Source organism: Capsicum annuum, chromosome 7, assembly GCF_002878395.1.
Source record: "Capsicum annuum cultivar UCD-10X-F1 chromosome 7, UCD10Xv1.1, whole genome shotgun sequence".
In the NCBI taxonomy this organism is placed as follows: Eukaryota; Viridiplantae; Streptophyta; class Magnoliopsida; order Solanales; family Solanaceae; genus Capsicum; species Capsicum annuum.
Genome location: NC_061117.1, coordinates 106,792,421 through 106,811,978, shown reverse-complemented (window position 1 = coordinate 106,811,978; position 19,558 = coordinate 106,792,421).

Sequence of the window (19,558 nt, the reverse complement as noted above, 5' to 3'; positions counted from 1 at the left end):
TCCCGACCCTTCCGCGCCCTTGCCTTAACAAGCCTAAACAACCTTTTTTCCCCGCTTTGGTCCTCTGAACCCGCATACAAGCTCTCAAGCGTTGTTGTCTTAGCAGCAGTAACTGCTAGCTTAGCCTCATTTCTTGTTACTTTGTAGGCCTCCCTATTCCCCCGCTTCTTTTATGCATCTTTACTTTCCACTAACTTAATATACGCCCCTTTCTTACTCTCCACTCTCTTCTTAACTTCTTCATTCTACCACCAGTCCCCCTTATAACGACCTGCCCAACCCCTCAAAACACCCAACACATCTGTAGCAGTCTCCGTGATTCAACTGGCAGACTTATCCCACATAGCATCACACCCCCCTTACAATCCTACGCACCCAATCCCGCCACTATTTCCTCAAACTTCCGCCCACTAATAAATGTCAATCCACCCCACCTAATTCTAGGCTGACCCTCTCAAGCCCTCCTCTTTTTGCTCTTCGTAATAATCAACTTCGTCACTAGAAGCATTGCTGAGTCGAAAGATGCTCACTCGGGATGACCTTGCAGTCCTTACATAAAACCCTATCCCCATTTCTAAGCAGTAGAAAGTTAATCTGAGTCTTGGCTATCGCGCTTCGGAAGGTAATCAGGTGATCCTTCTTCTTCGAAAAGGTCGAATTCACCACCATAAGCCCAAAAGCCCTCGCAACGTCCAACAGAACTTCTCCTTCATCATTTCTATCACCGAAAGAAAAACCTCCATGCACATCATCATACCTTCCCGAGAAAATCCCAATATGCCCATTGAAATCCCTGCTATGACAGTCTTCTCCGAACTAGGCACGCTTCTCAACACCTCACCCAAAGCCTCCCAAAACTTTGTTTTCATCTCCTCTTCCAAGCCCACTTGCGGAGCATAAACACTACAAACAGACAACGTAAACTCCCCAAAGACCAGCTTAATCATCATCAGCATATCACTGACCCTGTTAACCTTCACCACCTACTCTCTAAGCTCCTTATCCACTAAGATCCCCACTACATTCCGATGCCTGTCTCTCTCTGTGTACCACAACTTATACCCATCCACATCCCTAGCCTTAGACCCTACCCACTTAGTTTCCTGAACACACACAATATTAATCTTCCTCCTCTTAAGAATTTTCACTAGCTCTATGGACCTACCCTGAAGGGTCCCTATAATCCAAGACCCAACCCTCAACCTATGTTCTCTCGCCTCGCACCTACCTCTTCAACCCCTCACCGCACCATCCTTGACACCCAACCTACCAATCACACCTACCCATGCCCTCCTCTCTTTACCCCCACCTAAAATTGCCCCTAACCCCAACCCCTTCCCTAACCCCTATGGACATGACCCTATTCCACTATCAACCACTAAAGCTACTACTTAAGAACCAAACCAAAGCCCTAACAAAGCCCCCTAACCAATAGCCGAACCAACAAAGCAATAATAGGAAAGAAGGAAAACAAGAAAGTATTAAGAAACAAAAGGCGCACAGAAAATACCCTATCCATCTTAGTGGCTAGAACTACACAAAAAATATCCACCAATAATCGAAAGAAGACAGTTACACTATACTCACAAGAGACAACATAAAACAAATGAAACGGTAGAGATAATAACTAGTAAAGTATAAATATAGGTAACTGTATTTAAATATCAATGTTTAGGTGTCACTGGGGTACTCCTATGTGCCTATGGTACCGTAAATTTTGCTTTCAGAGTTGGTTGCTAAAAATAGCTTCGCCGAAAAATGGGGGCTGGAGCATTGTCAATTGTCACTGTACCTATCACTTGATCTTCTGGATCTTCTACTGTGCGTTACCAGATCAGTGGTATGGTGGCCATCGCTGGAGTCAAGCTGGCGTAAACCCCCATCCCGCTGATGATTATAGTAGTTAGATGGCGAAGAAGGAGGGAGAAAGGGGATGGAGAGATAGAAGTAGCTTAGAAGAGCTGGGGAGAGAGAGAGGGCTCGAAGGAAAGGCAAAAAAGGGGTACTCTTACCTATTGCTAGAGCCGGTGCCGGCCATCCAGTCGGAGAAGACGAGCGTTACTGGAGCATTAGTAGAAGAAAAAGAGAGACGTTAGATGAAGAGAGAGATGAAGGTCAACTCAAGCTAAATACAACACGATATAGAAAAGTACACAAGAACAAAGCATAACTCAAGCTAGTACAACTAGTTTCCTTGCCTAAACTCTATTTATCTTTTTGATTCTTAATTTTTCAAATTCACCCTAAACACTATAAACATGTTCTTCAACATATAAATACAAAATTACACCATTAGTAACTCATCAAACGCATCAAGAATTCCTCAAAACTAAGTTAAACTCACATAGATAATGACACTTTGCAGTTTAAATACTCCTAACATCACAACCGAGAAAAAGGAGAAAATATACAAAAGAGTATCCTATGACTTGGCAAGGTCGGTACAAGAGTCACTAAATAAAAAAAGAGTACTAAACAGCATCAAATATATATAGTCTCAAAAATTTAAACACTATCCAAATATGGCAGAAGAAGAGAGATCAACTTCGGCTCTAAAAGGTCACCCTATCTTTAAATCCCCAAAACAATCCTTACTAAATCATCATGGTGGTAACTTATACTCAAATTTGTATAAGAAAAAGATGACAAAGTGTAGTATGAGTACAAATAGAAGTGGGTACCCAGTAGGCATCATAGATCGACTAAGCTAAATTATAATAAAAGATTAATAAAATGTGCTAATGTAAACTAAAGTCCGGAACAAAGGATCATAAATCTGAAATAATACTTCAAATTTGGATAACAAAACAAGTATGTACAATAAGTTAATCAAATGAAAATGCAATCTAACTATACCTAACTGGGCCTCCATAATCATAGATGGCACAAATAAGAGAGAAATAATCCAATCGAACCTCCATAAGCCCGATGAATGCAACCAAGGAAGAAATACCATTAGTAGTGAGTTTAAAGTGACCAACAAGTGAAATTATTCCTTAAATTCCATTTGAACCATAATTTTATACATTAACTGGAATTGGAGAACAATACCATCATAATAATATGCCAAGAATCAATCATAAATATTAGACTTAAATCAGAATTAGTAAATAAGTTTCCAAGTAGTGATATCACAAAATCATATATTCCTTTAAGTCTAAATTAAACATAAATCTCTTAGGCGAGTGTTCAAATCTATAGGTGAAACAAGTTTAGTCACTAAGTCCAAGAATGGTGTGTACATGTATAACATATTCTAATCCGAGTGATAAACTAGCCAGAAATCAATAAATAGCCTAAGTCATTCTAAGGTTCAAGATCTAGCCTAAGGTTACAAATGAAGGACTCTTAAATGTAAAAAGAGCTAATTTAGGTATTTGACCTAAAGGGGAAGGACGAACGAGCCTGCTACTAGTCGCGAAAATCCACATCAAGGGATGCAACTACCAAACATAGACTATGTCTTTAAAATTCCATCTCAACGTCTTAAATAAACCAAAATAATCCTAAAGTATCATTATAACTATAATGAGGGAAAACAGGGCCAATTTCTACCAAAATGACCTCCAAACTGGTTAACTTTAACCAATAATATACTAGAAGCAACAAAGTCATAAATACCCACCAATAACTTGCATCATACTATTCTAAAACTAGTAAGCCTAGCCTATCTGAATGCCACCAAAAACTCAAGGAAGTTCACTATTCCAGATCTTTTCCCTTAAGAGAATCCTCTAAACACTTACATACAATAAAAATAATAATCTATGCATTAAGATGAGAATAACGATACCCATATTGCATATAGATGCTTTGGCTCAAAAGTAAAACTTCAAATACCACGTTGGGATCGCTTGTAGAATCACAGTATCAAAACTATCAGTGCATCTCTGAAAGCTCAAGGATCATTTACCCCAAAATTTAGAAGAAATCTAATCTCAAATGAGGATTAAATCAACCCAATGATATTTAAAATATAAGAATTACATTGAAAAATTAAACTAGAACATAGATGGAACTTGCAAAAAATAAAGGCAAGGGAATGTCACGACCTCAACCAGGGCCTAGCCGCGATGGGCATCCCAAGTCCATCAAGGAGTGGAGACCACCCCTTTTGCCTAGTCAAAATAGAATATAATAAAACTATAGTAGATGAACTTCAAACATATAACAACATAGGCTAAGTTCCAAACATATAACAAGATAGGCAACTCAACTAACTCAAAAAAGAATCTAGGAATTTCAACAACCTACCCAATCCATACTAATCCAGAAAGCCTCTATATAGACCAAAACCAGGATATGTTGTGATATATCCGCAATGATAGCCAAAAGAGTCCAATAGAAGTAGTCTAAGAAATAAATGAAATGAAACTTTAAAATGATATCCCTTTCAAAGAATGGAAGCTCACCACTTAAAAGCTGACTACGAAGAACCTAGAAATCCTATCACTGTGCAAAAAAAGTAGAAATGTCTCCAGTCCCTGCATCGCTTGGGGATACACTGTCTTGAGATAGTTAGTGGGTTGAGCACTAGAATGTAACTCAGGGATAGGATAAAGTAATGCCATAATCAACAGTCCAAAATCATCCGAAGCCAATGCAAATGATCATATGCATTCGAAAATCATGATGGGATAGGGAACAAGGCTTATTATTTAAGTAAAACATTATTGTGGACTAAGTAACTTAATCATTATAAGAAGGCACCCATGGGCTATATAGGTTCAACTCCCTCTGATGAAAGGGCTTCAGTGAGTGTTAGCCGCACGAACCAAACGTATCAAGGAAGACTAGGGAATGCCCCAACCCCACACAATCTAGGATACAAATAAGTATCAATTGTGTAAACCATGCACATGATTATCAAGACCAACCCTTACACCGGCAAATGTGAGTGTCTAATATCGGTCCTTCAGGAACTCCACCTTTACAGATTAGCTACATAACCCCCACTAAGCCCAATTAAAACAAGTTTCACATAACCCATCCATTTAACCCATGAATTGACCACTAAGGCACACCATGGTATCATTATACCCTTATGCTTGCAAGCTTATAATTATGCCATTACAATTTTATTAACTTGGGGGGAATGGCTCGACCACTTTTGTTCATTAAATCAGTATGGGGGAATGACATAGCCCTCTTTTTTCATTAAATTAGAGTGGGGAAATGCCATGACCCCCTTTGTTCCTTAAATCAGATTTTTTTGTTTAGCCTTGTATGCCATGTAATAGTTCCACAGGTATTTTCACGGCATATATTTTCATGTTCAAAGAAAGTTTCACAAGATTGGGTGAGGTTATCACCAATTCAGTTATCAAAATCTACATATCGAGGGAATCCATGATCACCTAGTTTATTCACCTTGCCCATGCACCTACACGTTCAAAACCATCACTAAAGCATGAAAAGTTACATATAAACAATGGGACTATCATTTCAAAAAATATTCATTCAAAACCCTTAACCACATTCCAAAGCCAATATTCAAAACCACTTAAATAACAATAAAAAACACATGCTTTAACAAAATAAGATTTGGCGAAGAGTAACATGCCTGAGATACCAAGAATAGAGAGAAATCAACCCTTGGAACCTCTAATTGCCAATTACTTTAAACCCCAGGTGTTCTTGACTTGAGGAATTTTGAGAGAAAAAAGTGTGTTTTGATTTATTAAAAGGCAGAATTAACCCCTTCTTATTGTTTTATGGATTTGGGGTCTAAGTGGGGGAAAAGGGGAGATTTCCAAAATGACCTTAATTAAAAGCTGAAAATCAATCACCAGTGACGACAGGTCACCCTACGACTCATGAGGACACGTTATGAATCATTACCATGAGTCGTAGTCTGGATAGTAGCATAATGCACCAACACTGGTCTGACTATGAGTCATACCCTATGACTCGTGAGGTTCAATCGTAGACACATTAGAAATAAGGGACCATTATATTGGTTTGGCTATGGAAGGGACCCTACAACTCATAAAGAGTCCATATGACTTGTTATGATCTTGTTGTACTTAGGTAAAAGACATCGAATAGCATACTATTCACTATATGAATTGGGGTCCTATAACCCGTAATGTCACCTTATGACTCATAAGGTGAGTTGTAGGTTGGGCAGCAATCTCAAAACTAGGATCGTTCATCCCCGAATGATGCCTCAAGGCATCCATTTGCATGATTTGACATAGACACTCAACCAAACTTTTCTTTAACAAAGTAAGAAAACAAAGATATTTAGGAGAACACATACCTTAAGATTGATTGTCTAATCTGGGGAACAAAAACGGATACTTGGACTTCATGTCCTTTTCAGCTTCCCAAGTAGGTCTTTCCACCTTTTGATTCCCCCATAAAACCTTTATCAAAGCTAAATCCTTAGTCATCAAGCGACGAACTTGCCAATCCAAAATCCCGATCGAGTCTTCTTTATAAAATAAGGAATCTGAAATACCAACACTCTCAATAGGCAAAACTAAGGAAGGATCACCCACACACTTTTTCAATATCGAAACATAAAAAATCAGGTGAACAGAAACCCAACTCAAAGGTAAATCCAACTTATACGCAACATTACCCACTCTCTTTAAAATCATGTATGATCCTACATGCCGAGGATAGACTTTTCCTTTCCTCCCAAATTTCATAACTTCCTTTGTAGGAGATACCTTCAAGAACACCCAATCACCAATCTCAAACTCTAACTCCCTACGCCTCACATCCGTATAAGACTTTTGGCATTCTTAAAAATATCACTAATCACCTTAACCTTCTCTATGGAATGATAAACTAAGTTAGGACTAAACAATATAGTATCACCAACTTTGAACCACCCAATAGTAGAACAATATCTCCTACCATAAAAAGCCTCAATCAGAACCATCTGAATACTAGAATAATAACTATTATTACGCGAACTTGATGAAAGATAAATGGTCAATCAAGTTACCACCAAAGTAAATCACATAAGCCCGTAGCATATCTTCTAAAGTCTTAATATTCCTCTCTACTTGTCGATCCATCTGAGGGTGAAAAGCAATTGTAAGGTTTACCTTAGTGCCTAAATCTCTATAAAATAACTTCTAAAGTGAGATGAGAACTGCATACTTTGATCAGATATAATAGAAACAGGCACACCATGCAACTTGATGATCTTCTGAATGAAAAGCTTAGCATAATCATCTGTAGAATAATTAGTCCTCACGGGTAAGAAGTGTGCCGACTTAGTCATCCTATCCATGATGACCCAAATCAAATCAAGCTAGTTTTGATACAATGAAAGACTTTTAAAATAGTCCATGTTAATTATTTCCCACATCTATACGAGTAACTCAATCTGTTTAGACAAACCACCTGGCCTCAAGTGCTCCACCATCACTTGCTGTCAAATCATACACTTGGCAACAAAATTAGCCAAATTTCTCTTTATGTTATTCCACTAATAGATCTCTTTCAAATCACGGTACATCTTTGTCGAACCAGGATGAATCTTATACCTCGATTCATGAGCCTCAACAAATATCTTCTCCCACAGACGATAAACATCAGGAACATACATTCTACATGGGTACCTTAGTATACCATCACAACCAATTTCAAAAGCCATGACTTTCTGTTTGCCTACATCATCCTTAATCTATATTAAGATAGGATACAAAACCCGCTTCTTCGTAACCTCAGCTCCAATAGATGACTTCACCACCTATTACATAATCACACCTCTATCCTTAGAGTCTAAAAGAAAAACTCCAAGATTAGCCAAATAGTAAATATCTTTCACCAATCCTCGCTTCTCCTCATCACTAGTCGATAAGCTCCTTATGGAAAACATACTAAGAGCATCAGTAATCACATTAGTTTTACCTAGGTGGCAGTGGAGACTCATGTCATAATTCTTGAGCAACTAAAGCTATCTCTTTTGCTTCAGATTCACCTCCTTCTAGGTGAACACATATTGTTGGCTCTTATGATCAAAATATATATTAACATAAAATCGATACAAGTAATGATGCCAAATATTTAAAGCAAAAAACACAGCCAATAATTCTAAGTCGTGAGCCAGATAATTCTTTTCATGCACCTTAAGCTGCCTAGAAGCATACGCCATAATCTTACCATGTTGCATCAAAGCATAATCCTATCCCACATGGGACGTATCATAATAAAAAATAAAGCCATTTATACCCTCGGGTAGGGCCAAAACTGAAGTTGAACTCAATTTATCCTTCAACTTCTCAAAGACACCCTCAATAGCATCGGACCATAGAAACTTTACCTTTTTACAAGTCAACTTAGTCAATGGAGAAACAATCAAAGAGAAACTCTCCACAAACCTTCTATAATACCCAACTAAACCTAAGAAGATCTGAATGCCAGTTGGAGTCATGGGTATAGGCCACTTCTTAACAACCTCAACTTTTTGTAGATCTACCATGATACCCTCACTGGAAACAACATGACCAAGAAAGGTTACATCATTTGAAAAAATTCACTCTTCAATAAATTGTCATACAAATATTGATCCTTAAGAGTCTGCAACACTATACGAAGATGATTGGCATGATCCTCCTTACTCTAAGATTAAACCAATATATTATCAATAAACACGATCATAAACAAATCAAAAATCTGTCTGAAGACCTGATTCATCACGTCCATAAATGCAACGATAGCATTCGTCAATCCAAATGACATAATATAAACTCATAATAACAACATCAGATTCAAAAAGCAGTCTTAGGGATATCAATATCCCTAATATTTAATTGATGATAACACAATCAAAGGTCAATCTTAAAAAAGCATCTAGCACCCTGACGCTGGTAAAAAAGATTATCTATCCTAGGAAAAGGATACTTGTTCTTCAACATCACCTTATTCAATTGTCGATAATCTATACACATTCAAAGGGAACCATCCTTCTTATGCATGAAGAGACTATGAGGGACCTATGGAGAAACAGTAGGACAGATGAAAACCTTATCAAGAAAATCCTTTGGCTGCTCCTTAAGTTCTTTCAACTCAACCAGAGAAATTCTATATGGAAGGATAGATATAGGATGGGTATTTAGTAGAAGATAAATCCTAAAGTCTATTTCCCTATCGAGAAGAGTACTAGGAAGATCATTAGGAAATATTTTAGGAAACTCATTTTCCATAAAGACAAATTGTAAGGAAAGATCCTCAAATCTAGAATCTTTGTCCTCAACTAGATAGTATAGACACCCCTTGGAAATCAACTTTCGATCTCTAAGATAAGATATAAACCATCCTTTAGGCACCAAGGAACTTCTTTCCCACTCAACTACTAGTTAATTTAGGAATTAGAAATTGACCTTCTGGGTGCGGCAATCTAAAGAACCATAGCATGAGTGAAGCTAATTCATCCTTAATATCAAATCAGCATATAACATAGCCAAGTCTATTAGATCCATCAAGGTCTTCCGAGCACAAAGAGATACCACACAATCCTTATAGACCCTTCTTGCAATAGCAAAATCACCCAGAAGGGTAGACACCAAGATTGGATAAAAAATGTACTTAGGACTAAAACCAAAATGTACAGCCACATAAGGGGTCACATAAGAAAGGGTAGATGCTGAATCAAGCAAGAAATACAAATCACAAGAGAAGAGCTATAGTGTACCAGTGATAACATCATGAGAAGCCTCCAATTCCTGTCAGGTGATGAGAGCATACAAATTATTTTGACTAGTGCCGATATAAAAAATAGCACTATTTGGTTACCAACTATAAGCTTATTGGCTCTAGTAGCAACATTTCCTAAAGGATAGTTTCTCTGAATATGGCCTGGCTGGACATATTAAAACACTTATTCCTTCTGTCATAAAAAAATCCATGGTGCAACTTTCCACAAAATCTACGAGGAAGATATGATGGAGCTGACTAGGCCCCACCAGCTTTAGATTGGGAACCGTGTGCCTTATAAACCATTGTTTCTATAAAAGCAGCGATCACCGGATTTCTTAGGATATGTAGCAATAGCCGTAGAATATGAACTGGAATTTTCCCACTTTTTCTTAAAGCACTGCCTTCCATCTGTATCACTATTCTAGTGGCCTCCATCCTGCTCAAACCAGCTAGATTTCTTACATTACCTCTCTTTTATTTTTTTTGCTTCTTCTTCTCATCTTCGACCTATTGCATAAACACCATAAACCTATAGATATCCATATCCATGTTCAACAAGGCGGCCTTGCATTCTAACACCAAGTCCTGAGACAAACCAAAATTAAACTTCCCATGTTAGACCTCATAGAAAACACTGAATCTAGAGCATGGTGGGATAACAGATGGAACTTTAAGACATACAATTTAATAGTCATTCTGCATTACTTTATATCATGATCTCCTTAGCCTTCGCATCCCTCAACTCTTGAGGAAAGAATCAATCAAGAAAATCATCAGAAAACTTATCCTTTACTGCCAACTCAGAATCATCCCCTCTTAATTGTTCCCACTCCTTATACTTCTGATATGCCACAACCTTTATCTAATATTCTCCACACCTTCCGAGTCAGTATCGAGCATCACTCAAAAGATCTTTTCATCTCATCTATGAACCCTTGAGAATCCTTCTCAACCTTGAATTAGTGAAAGTCTAAGGACTCAACCTCGTAAACTTGCCAACTCTAGTAACCAACAAGGTTAGGCTGATAAGACTGATATGTCACCAATTGAGTTAGCAGATGAATAAATCACTGGAATTTGGCATTAGAAATGTCTCCTAAGGGTGGTGAGGCATGATTTCCATCATTTTGAAAAGTTCAATGAGGACTGGTAGGGATCGGTGGAACTCCACATGGATAGTAAGGAGCAGGGGCCCTACACTGGGTCTATAGTCCATAAGTAGAATGAGTTCTATCCATATTGTCCTAAGGTTTGACAAAGGAGTTTCCACAAACATCAGATCTTTCGCGAGGCATGATCTGAAATGTGAACAAATAGAATTAGTAGAGATTTAAGACCTTAGATACTAGAGCATAAAAATAGAATACAAGAATGGGAAACATTTCTAAATTCCCCTTAGCCTCTTCCTTATAAGTGTGGCATGCTACACTCTCATAAAAGAGACTCTAATTGACACGGCTTTGTGGACACCTAGTAACCACGAACCTGGGTCTCTGATACCAACTTTGTCATAACTTGAACCAGGGTCTGGCCATGATGGGTATCTTAAGTCCGCCGAGGACCAGAGAGTACCCTTTTTCCTAGTCAAAACAACATATAATACAACTAGCAATGGATGAATTACGAACATATAACATGATAGGATGAGTTCCAAATAATAATAAGATAGGTAACTCAAGTAACTTACAAAATAATCTAGGAATTTCAACAACAATCCCAATCCCCAGTAATCTACAAAGTTTCTAAATAGACCAAAACCAATCTAAGTTGGGATACTTCCCCGATGATAGCCAAAAGAGTCCAATAGAAGTAGTCTAAGGAATAAATGAAATAAGACTTTAAAATGATAGAACTTCCAGAGAATGGAAGCTCACCATTTTAAAGTTAATTGCTGACAACCCAGAAATCCTATCACTGTACAGGAAAAGTAGAAGTATCTCCAGTTCCTATATTGATGGGGATACAACATCTGGAGGTAGTTAGCAGGTTGAGCAATAACATACAACTTAGGTCAGAGACATTGGGTAACACATTGGTCACTCTATGATTTGCCATCCTACGACCCATAATGATACCTTATTACTCATAAGGTACGCCGTAGGTTAGGCAGTAAGCTCAAAACAAAGAAATTTTAAGGCCCAAACATCTGAGGTGTTACAGGGAATAATCATAATGGTTTCTTTTGACCAACCTCAATATTAGCTAGTAGATCCTTCATATTATTTAAGATTCCAAGGCTTTAAATAAAGTTTTTCTCTCTTGGAAATATCCTAGGAGCCGAGTGGCACAAGCTTTTGATGTGGCATCCCTATCTCCTAAGTGGCATTAGGCATCAACAAGGAGACATCAACTAGGAAACCAAGGCATCACTTGGGAAATTATATGTCTAGGCAACCTTAGCGCCATAATGGCTGAAGACTTAGCAAGGCGATAATGCCTAGGTGGCCAAGGTGTATCTTAGATGATGACCATACCAAGGCAGCCTCCTCACCTAGATAATAATAAGTACACAAAGGTGGCATCACCTTGGTGTCGCTAAAGTGATGGTATCAACAGTATTTGCTATGCCATCAAACTTTTCTAAGTGCCAAGTTTTTGATTGGCCCGTCGGGATTCATTAGATTTTTATGAATGCAAATGAACTATGCTACCCTACCTAATTCGATATTCTAAACTCAATGACGCCATTGAAATTTCCATCCAAGGTTTTTTAAATAAATTATGGGCCCCACACCTAAAGGGATCTTATAACTAAATTCCTCCCAATAGCCTACAACGAGTCTAGAAGCCTCAAGACCCATTCTTTTTATAATGAAAACTCCAAATAGGAAATTGGCTCTATAAACCAAGTTTACTAGCCACTGACCAGAAGATCGTTCCTAACAAGTCATATATAATGGGAATGCTTTAAATATTGAAAAAGCACAAAAACATAAGAAATTATTCTATATATAAATTCTATGGAACAAAAATTTTAGCGTAAACCTATGTCAGAGGATACTAGTAACTAATCTCTTACTAATTATACTTTGAATTAATCATTTTGTAAATGATATAGGCAATCTAATCTCAACATAAAATGCCAGTTTTTGATAAAATGGAGTTTTGGGGGAGAAAATTCAAATTTATCTTCCTGTGATATATATATATATATATATATATATATATATATATATCATGCTGTAATAAATTTGAGTTGTGACAACAATCACTATGTTTAAATTAGAATTGTCTGTCTACATCATTGTTTTTTGGATATCGTGCACCAAACGATCCCTTAGTATTAAAAATATAGTAACATCCTTAAAGGGGTGATAACAATTTTCTAAATGTCATGACCCAAAAATTCAGGTCATGATGGAACCTACTAAAACCCACTAGTAGGTAAGTCAAACTTCATAGGCCCTAATGATAACTATAGGCCAAATAAAATGAACGAGCAAATCATGTCAACAGTTTGGCCAAATATAAAGACAAACAAAGATAGTAGTGCCCATAAAAGTATAATAGAGAGAGAAGGAATAGAATATATAAAATATCCCCAGATCTAGTATTAGTCAATACAAAAGCTACTACATACATCAGAAGTAAAATATTGATATAGTATGTACAAAACTATCTCTAACTATACAAAATAAAGATCAGTCCATAACCAAAGGGAGATGGAATAAATCTGATAATCAAATGCTCATCCCAAGTCTTCGATAAAAATTATCCACACAAGGTAAGAATTAGTGGCAAGAACTCATTATAAGATCTCTATCAAAGAAAAAGTGCAAAAGTATAGTATGGTTCGAAACATGCGGTACCCAATTGGCATAATAGGTCCACTAAGCTCAAATAAGACATAAATGTATTAAAATGCAAGTATAACCTAACTCTGATAGTGTAAAGGTTGTAAGTAGAACACCCATGCAATATGAATAAATGAGCAGAAAATAAGTAACAGGCTACTTGGCCTAATGATATAATCTAACTACAATGGAAGTAATCGGGGCCCAAAGCCTGAAATGCACAATTAACAAGTAACATAACCCAGTTAACCCCCACAATCATGGTTGGTACTTACGGGAAGTGCATTAAGAACAAAGTAGTGCAAACATGTAATACATGATATATAAAGAGATCCATAAAATTAGGAACCTAGAAATTACCTCGAACGACCCGATAACTACCTCAAACATAGCTAATAAATTAAGTGTAAACTCTTATAAAATCATTTATCGAGGAAATAATAAGCTAATGCATAAAAAGAAAAAAAATCTTCCTTGAGAATAGTTAGAAAAAGAGATGCAATCACTTTAGAAAGATCATTGCTTGATAAAGATCTATGTAAGGTGATACAACTCATCCAAGCTTTAAATAATATGATAAATAGAAAGGCAAATCTAGTAAAACTCAAGTCAGTAGAAAGTCCCTCCATACCATATTAAACTGAAGGGATAAGAATGGATAAGAGTATACATGCCAATCTAAATATAAACTACGAGCGCAAAAATATGCATAATAGGGTAGATAAGGAAAAAGATGATAAAAGTAGTACCTAAGGTAAACTACCCACAAAGGGATCACTACCACAACTAAAGTTCCCCAAAGATATAACCTAATGCAAAAAAACTACCCAAGCCTAGACTAAGGCTTTTAATAGTAATTCTAAAGTTATCAAGCATCCTAGACCAATACCCAAGAGAGGATTAACTACTAAAACTGGGGATTTGTAGTAAAATTCTACCCAAAGGATCCTAAGTAAGTTAGTTGATGAAGAAAATCCTAGATTAATGAATCTCCGAACCCTAATATCCAATTGAAAATTAACAAATCATTGTATGTTTACCTCATTAAATCCAATTCTAATAGTAGATAAGTCATAACCTACCTAGATGTCATAGAATGCTCTCATGATCAACTATATCGAGGACTTTCATTTTGAGAAGTCTCTAACTACTACCACACTATCAAAGTAAGAACCTACTTGTTAAGACAAGAAGAATAATACCCATGTTGTAATTTAACACCAAGGGACAAAAATTAGGTAAACATCAACCCATGGACTTGCTTACAAAATCCAAAACATAGAACGCAATTATGTTCCTCAAAGAACAAGGATCATATTCTCTAAAATTAAGCGCAATCAAGGCCACTTAAGGCTAAAAAATAGCACAAAGATTAAGGAAATCAAGAATTTATGGAGAGTAAGATGGATTTAATTGAAAATTCAATAGGAAATAAATCAGTATACAAAGAAATATTATACCTTAGCTTAAATAAATAATCTCCCTAAGATTTCCTAGTTCCTAAATTAATGAAAATAAAGGAATGAACAAAGTACGAGAACATATACTTCTACCATCACTTAAGTGGAGGCCAGACCACAAAAGCAGCATAACTTAAGCAATAGACCTTTCAAAAATTAGGGAAAACTATTCACACATGCTTCCACAAAAGTGAAAGTTTACTCTCTTAAGCAGCTCCGCAAAAGCAGAGGAGGATCCAATTAAGTGGAAGGAGCCGATGTTAGCCTCCTCCATAAAAGCAACTCCTCATCCATTAAAGAGTTTCCAAAAATATGCCTATATGTAACAAAAGTAGTTTTACCATCACTAACAACACTAGGGAAATCCTAATTTAGAATTTCTCTGAACAGGGCCTTAGGATTAGTTTGGAATCCGGTGAATACCAATGAGATATGCTACCCTACTAAAATGATATTTGAGATTCAATGGATTTGAAGATTAATTCCCATTAAGGTTTATTTCAGTAAAATGTAAGCCCCAAACATATTCTTTGTATTTTAACCTAAACCAACTCAATAGCCCAAAATGAGTCAGAAGCCTTGAAACCAAACTAAAGGACACCACACAATTTGGAGAAAATAGAACCATTGGGTTTCTTAATCAAGGATTTTTACTAGAATTTTTGACGGAGTCTTATTTCTCAACCTCAAAAGCTTCAAAATAGGAAAATTGACTTAAAACTCAAGCGATCTACCTAGGAACTGAAATGTTGGTCCTAACAAATCTTAAATTATATTTAGCAGCTATAGGAAAATACAAAATGCTAAAAATACATGACAATGACATGAAGGTTCATTACAACATCCACTACTAAAAAGAATTTCATCCTCAAAAGTGAAGGAATAAAACTACCTAAAGGCTCGAATAAGTAAGGATACTGGGTACAGATGTCATGCTGAATTTCTAAGGTTGGCTCCTTGATTGACTGGTTCATCCACTAAAATTTAACTATTATAATATCTTTAAACCTCAGTCGTCTGACATTCCTAACTAAAATAACAATTATCTCTTTTTCAAAAGTGAAATGGTCATATACCAGAACCAAATCACATTGGAGCATGTATAACTTATCTAGAAAAAATCACTACATCATCAATATATGACCATAGGATGAATGCCAAAAAATATTGAAGGAAAAGTCAAATCATGTGCTAAATCAAAAACCTACTATAGAATCTCAAATAGACCAATAAACCTAGAGCTGAGCTTGCTTATTTCTCCGAACCTCATGTTGCCTTTCATGGGTAACACATAAAAGACACTCGATCCCTAACTAAAAACTCTAATGTTTGAAGTCTATAGTTAGTATGCCTCTTACTCCTACTCTGGGATGCCAATAACCTATCTTGATTCTCCCAAACCCTATCCAATAAATCACAAAGTATATCCATTCTTAGTGGCCTAGCCTTAAAAACATCAAACAACCCAACATGATATATACACCAACTACCATATAAAGCCTCAAATAGAGCAATCTATATACAAATGTAATAGATGTTTTATGTGGAAACTCTATCAAGGCTAGCGTCTTGTCACACTTACCTTCATAATTAATAACACATGCCTATAATATATCCTCCAGAACTTAGGTAGTTCGCTTAGACTGGCCTTCTATCTATGGGTGAAATGTTATGCTGAGCTTAACCTGGGTACCCAATAACCCCTTAAAAACCCTTCAAAAATTAAAGGTAAATTGGGTACCTTTATTAGAATAATGATGGCTAATGGAAACTCATGAAGGCAAACTATCTCTTAATGATGAATATAGGCCAACCACTTTGAATTAAAGGACATCTGAACTATTTGAATGTAAGGAGACACAGTTTATCAATCAATAATGACCCAAAAAAGAGTAAAAACCTCAAAATCATGGAAAACCAATCATGAAGTTCATAGTGACCCGTTCCCACATTTAATTGAGATTGGGTAGGCTCTAAGTCAAATAGTTAGTTGGGCATTACGTGCTTATACTTTACTGTTGATAGTCCAAGCACCCAAACATAAACGTTGTTATATCCCTCTTCATCTTGAACAACCAATAACATTGTCTCAGATCTGTATATATCTTAGCTATAGCCGAATGAATGAAATATCTTGAATAATGGCCTCCTACAATATCAACCAAATTAAGTTACAAACCCTTGGAACACAATACGAACCTCAAACCTTAATACACCCTCTGGATCTAAAGTTTCCTAGACTCACCACACAACACCTAGTATTGAATTCCCCTCAACCACTATGCTTAAATAATTGCTCTCAAATCTTCTCTAACAACATACACCAGGCCTCAATACGAGCAAAAATCTTCTCAGGATAAAAAATATCAAGTCATACTAATCTCTTGGATAAGGACTGCATGCCTAAGTAAAATGTTCATTTTGAAGTTGTATATAAATTCCAAACTCACCATTCTTACCTCCTTTCAACTAAGGGCATTCACAACCATGTTTGCCCTGCCCAAACTGTACAAAGTGGAAACATTATAGTCTTTAAGTAACTCCAGCTTCCTACATTGCTTTAAATTAAGATCATTCTAGCTGAGAATTTACTATAGGCTATGATAGTTGGTTAATACCTCACAATGCACACCATATAGGTAATGCCTTCAAATCATAAGCGTGAAAACTATTATCACCAACCTAAGTCATGGATGGGGTAATTACACTGATACAACTTCTATTATCTCGAAGCATATGGTATTATTCTACCTTACTGCATTAGAACATAATCTAAAAAACACCATAAATGTTATAATAAATAATAAATCCGTGGTCCTCAACTAAAAGTCTCAAAACTAAAGTTGAAGTGAGCAAGAACTTGAGATTCAGAAAGGTTGTCGCACCTTCATCAAAACACTAAAATGGGACATTTTTCCTAGTCAATCAAGTCAAAGGTGTTGCATCAAATAAAAACCCTCTGCAAACCATCTTTAATACCTTCCTAACCCGATGAAACTATGAATCCCTATAGAAGAAGTGGGCCTAGCCCAACCATAAAATCCCTCAATCTTTTTTGGGTCAACCATAATCCCATTCTTGGATATCACATTCCCCAAAAATAATAAAGACATGATCCAAAACTCACAACTTTGAGAATTTAGTGTAAAGACATTAATCTCTCAAAGTCTGGAGTACAATCCTATGTCTGAAGCACAATCCTAAATTATTGCTCCTACTCCTCCCTGCACCTCATTTAAATAAGGATATCATTAGTAAAAACTATCAGAAAGGAGTCCAAAAAAAGAGTAAACACATAGTTTATCAAGTATATGAACACTATTGAGGAATTGGTCGACCTCAAAAACATCACTAGGAACTCATAATGGCCATGACAAGTCTTGAAAACTATCTTAGGGATGTTCTTCACCCTAATCCTTAACTGATGATAGCCAGATCTCAAGCTAATCTTTGAAAATAGAACTGCACCCTATAGCTAATCAAATAGGTTGTCAATATATGAAATTGAATACTTACTCTTTATAGTCACCTTCTTCAATCGTAGGTAATCGATATTCATATGCTTGGTGTCATCCTTTTTCTTCACAAAAAAAATAGGAGCACCCACTGGAGAAACACTCAGCCTGATAAAACTTATACCTAGAAGATCCTGGAGCTGAATATTAAGCTTTTTTAGCTCAACAAGAGACATATAGTAAGGTAAAATAAAAATTGGTTGGGTGCCCAACTAAATATCAATAGAAAAGTCAATATCACTCTCATGTAGGAGACAAGACAAGTTCACCGAAAAAATATTAGCAAATTCATGAACTACAAGAATAAAATCAAGCAAAGAAGTGTTGACACTTATCATAGACATGAGCAAGATAGGCCAAGCACCCATTTGACACTAACCTTATGGCCTAAATATAAGTAAAAATATCTGCTAGTACATGACTAATAGAACCCTAACATATGATCGAGGGAATGCCAGACATAATTATGGTAACAATCTTATGAAGTAATCAAAAATTACATCATAAGGGGGTTACCAGTCTATGCCCATAATTGCATCAAAATAAAACATACACATCAAGATCTACCGAAGTATCACATTCTAAAATAGTCATAACATAGGATCTATAAACCTAATCCACTACTAAATAATCACCTAAAAGAATAGCTACACACAAGGATACTGATAAAGGATTACTAGTCAAACCAAATCAAGAAACATAGTAGATCGGTACATATGAATAGATGGAACTCATATCAGATAAAATAGAAGCTAGATAAGGAACGACTAAAATTGTACTCGTGTGATCATAGAATCTAATGCCTTTGCCTCTGACCTACTAGTAAAGGCATAAAACTACATGTGCCCTCTATCGAACTAAGAAGCCAAATGACCACCTACTCAACACAGCTGAACTCTTTTGCGAGTACCTTGGGGACCACCCTTACTACCTTGAGCACTACCTCTGGCTAGTAATGTCACTACTATGAGAGGCTAATCTAGCTAAGCTTCTTCTCAATCATCCCACACCTCTCTGGTAATGTGCCTGATCTTTCCATAGTAAAAGTAACCTCTACCAGACCAATTCCAATGCGAAGAACTTGCTGAACCCAACTGACCTCCATAGCCTGAAGACCCCAAATGAGAAC